This window comes from Otolemur garnettii, unplaced genomic scaffold (genome assembly GCF_000181295.1).
Source record: "Otolemur garnettii isolate 467f Iridium unplaced genomic scaffold, OtoGar3 scaffold00002, whole genome shotgun sequence".
NCBI lineage: Eukaryota > Metazoa > Chordata > Mammalia > Primates > Galagidae > Otolemur > Otolemur garnettii.
The window spans coordinates 44,470,750-44,474,524 of record NW_003852397.1 but is presented as its reverse complement, the minus strand read 5'-3'; the positions used below and the strand labels follow the sequence as shown (position 1 = coordinate 44,474,524).

Here is a 3,775-nt window from a genome sequence, read left to right as displayed (position 1 = left end):
AAAAAAAAAAAAAGTATATCTCTCCAATGTTCTCAGTGTTGCAAAATGCCAGGGAGTTCCTGCAAAGCTGAAATAGCTAACCTTTGGATGCTTTACCTTTGGGCTCCATTAGTCACAATTGTTACTAAGCAGAGTTGGGATTTCTTTTTTTTTTTTTAAACCATATATGCCAGTATGAAAGAAATACTTCCAGAAAAAGTCTGGCTTTTGGATTCCGTTAGTAACAAAAGAGGGAGATTTTAGAGAATTTCCTTAACCTGAGATGATCATTCCAAATTTTAGGCTGCATCAGGATCATTTGAAGGGGCTTATTAAACCCCAGATTCAGTGGGGCTGGGGTCGGACATGAGAACTGCATTTCTAACAAGTTTCCAGGTGATGTTGCTGCTGCTGGGCTGACCACAGTTCAGGAGCCACTGATTTGGAAGAACTAATGTATTTTAGAACTTATTGTACCCAATATGGGGAAAAGGCTTAAACCAAGGTGCAAAATCAGCAATCCAAGGGTAGAATCACCTGACTTTGTTTTTTCTTGTGCTCTGAGCAATGACACAGCTTTTTATTTATCCTGAAGACTTCCATCTTCTGTAAAAGATGTTTGGCTATCTATTTGCTGGAGCAGAATAGGCTTCCTTAAGTGTTTTCTTTATGAATAGGAATGCCAAGGGGAATGTCTTTAGTTCATCAGTTCTCAAATGTGCATGAGAATCACTTGGAGTGTTTATTTAAAAAGCATATTTCTGGGCCCCACCCAAGAGACTTTGATTTATTAGACAATAATAACAGTAAGCATTTCTGATATACCTTTGCTATGTGTCAGGCACTATTATAAGCACTTTACATGTACGAATTCATTTAATCTTCACAAGATGCAAAAATTCTCAATAAAATCCTAGCCAATAGATTACAGCTTATCATTAAAAAAAGTCATACGTCATAATCAAATAGGTTTTATCCCAGAGATGCAAGGCTGGTTTAAAATATCCAAGTCCATTAACATAATCCACCATATCAACAAAAACAAAGACCATATGAGTCTCCCAATAGATGCAGAAAAAGCATTTGATAAAATTCAACATCCTTTTCTAATTAGAACTCTGAAGAATATATGCATCGGTGGCACATTCCTTAAACTGATCAAAGCCATCTATGACAAACCCACAGCTAATATTATACTGAATGAAGTCAAACTAAAAGCTTTTCCACTCAGAACTGGAACAAGACAAGGTTGTCCTCTATCACCACTATTCAACATAATGCTGGAAGTTCTAGTCAATACAATCGGGACAAGGTAATAAAGGGCATCCAAATGGGGGCAGAAGAAGTGAAACTCTCCCTCTTTGCCGACGGTATGATCTTATAGTTAGAAAACTTCAAAGACTCAACCACAAGTGATCAAAAAAGACAGTAATGTCTCAGGATATAAAATCAATGTCCACAAATCAGTATCCTTTGTATATGCCAATGATTGTCAGGACACAATTCCCTTCTCAGTAACTTCAAAGAAAATGAAATACCTAGGAATACACCTAACAAAAGAGGTAAAGGACCTCTATAAAGAAAACTGTGAAACACTAAGAAAAGAAATAGCATAAGATAATAACAAATGAAAGAACATACCATGCTCATGGCTGGGAAGAATCAACATTGTTAAAATGTCTATAGACTCTGACCCAAAGCAATCTACAGATTCAATATAATCCCCAATTAAAATACTAACATCATACTTTCAAGATTTGGAAAAAATAATTCTTTATTTTGTACAGAAACAGAAAAAATCCCATATAGCTAAGACAATTCTTAGTAATAAAAACAAGGTCACAGGCATTAGCGTACCAGACTTTAGGCTGTACTACAAGGTATAGCGATCCAAACAGCATGGTATTGGCACAAAATTAGAAACATAGACATGTGAAATCAAATAGAAATCCATGAGATGAAACTAACATCTTACAACCAGCTGATCTTCAACAAACCAAACAGGAACATACAGTGGGGGAAAAAATCCCTATTCAATTAATGGTGCTGGAAGAACTGGATAACCACATGTAAAAGACTGAAACTGGACCCACACCTTTCTCCACTCACCAAAATTCATTCAAAATGGATAAAAGATCGTGCTTGCTTCGGCCACACATACACTAAAATTGGAATGATACAGAGAAGATTAGCATGGCCTCTGAGCAAGAAGGACACACAAATTCATGAAGCATTCCATATTTTCAACAACAAAAACAAAAAAAAATGGATAAAAGATCTAAGTCTAAGGCATGAATCAATAAAAATCCTTGAAAAAAGTGTGGAGAAGACACTTGAAGATACCAGCCTGGGGAAAGATTTTATGAAGAAGACTTCTGTGGCAATTGCAACAGCAACAGAAATAAACAAATGGGACTTAATTAAACTGAATAGTTTCTGTGCAGCTAAGGAAAAAACAACCAAAGCAAATAGACAACCATCAGAATGGGAGAAGATATTTGCATATTATGAATTGGACAAAAGCTTGATAACTAGGATCTACAGAGAACTCAAAGTAAGCAACAAAAAAAAGCCAACAATCCCCTATATCAATGGACAAGTGAGATGAATAAGAACCTTCTTTAAGGAAGACAGACAAGGCTCAGCTCCATAGCTCAGTGGTTAGGGCACCAGCCACTTACACCAGGGCTGGCAGGTTCGAACCCTGCCCGAGCCTGCTAAACAACAATGACAACTATAACAAAAAAATAACCAGGCAGCATGGCAGGCACCTGTAGTCCCAGCTACTTGGGAGGCTGAGGCAAGAGAATAGCTTAAGCCCAAGAGTTTGAAGTTGCTGTGAGCTGTGACACCATGGTACTCTACTGAGGGCTACATAGTAAGACTGTCTCAAAAAGAAAAAAGAAGACAGATGAATGGCTAACAAACATGAAAAAATGCTCTTCTTCTCTATCAGAGAAATGCAAATCAAAACCACCTTAAGATATCATCTAACCCCAGTGAGAATGGCCCATATCACAAAGACTCAAAGCTGCACATGCTGGCATGGTTGTGGAGAGAAGGGAACACTTCTACACTGCTGGTGGGACTGCAAACTAATACAACCCTTTTGGAAGGAAGTATGGAGAATCCTCAAAGAACTCAAATTCGACCTCCCATTTGATCCTGCAGTTCCATTACTGGGCATCTACCCAGAAGACAAAAAATCATTTTATCATAAGGACATTTGCACTAGACTATTTATTGCAGCTCAGATTACAATCACCAAAATGTGGAACCAACATAAATGCCCACCAATCCAGGAATGTATTAACATACTGTGGTATATGTATACTATGGATTACTATACAGCCACTAAAAAGGATGATGACTTTACATCTTTTATATTAATTTGGATGAAGTTGAAATACGTTCTTCTTAGTAAAGCATCACAAGAATGGAGAAGCAAGAATCTAATGTACTCAATTCTGATATGACAACAATTGATGCTCTCACATGGTGGGGGTGGGGAAGGGCGGTGAGGAGAGAAAGGGAAGGAGGGGGGGTGTGGGGCCACAGTGTGTGACACACCTTTTGGGGGTAGACACTATTAATAGAGGGACTTCATCCAGCAAATGCAAGTGGTGTAACCTAGCTCATGGTACCCTCAATGATTCCTCAACAACAAAAAAAAAAAATCCTCACAAGAGCCCTATGAAGTACCTACTATTACTATTCCCATTTTACAGATGAGGAAACCAAAGCTCAGAGCTAGTCAGCTAGTTATCAACTAGTTAGTGGTGGAGCCTGTGTGTAC

At 38.0% G+C, this 3,775-nt stretch overlaps 1 non-coding gene across 1 annotated transcript; it reads left to right on the top strand.

The window, feature by feature from the left end:
* The first annotated feature begins 2,119 nt into the window (after positions 1 to 2,119).
* LOC111725933 lies at positions 2,120 to 2,224 on the top strand. The gene has a single exon (XR_002773870.1). It is a non-coding gene; the product is annotated as a U6 spliceosomal RNA (small nuclear RNA).
* Positions 2,225 to 3,775: the final 1,551 nt, after the last annotated feature.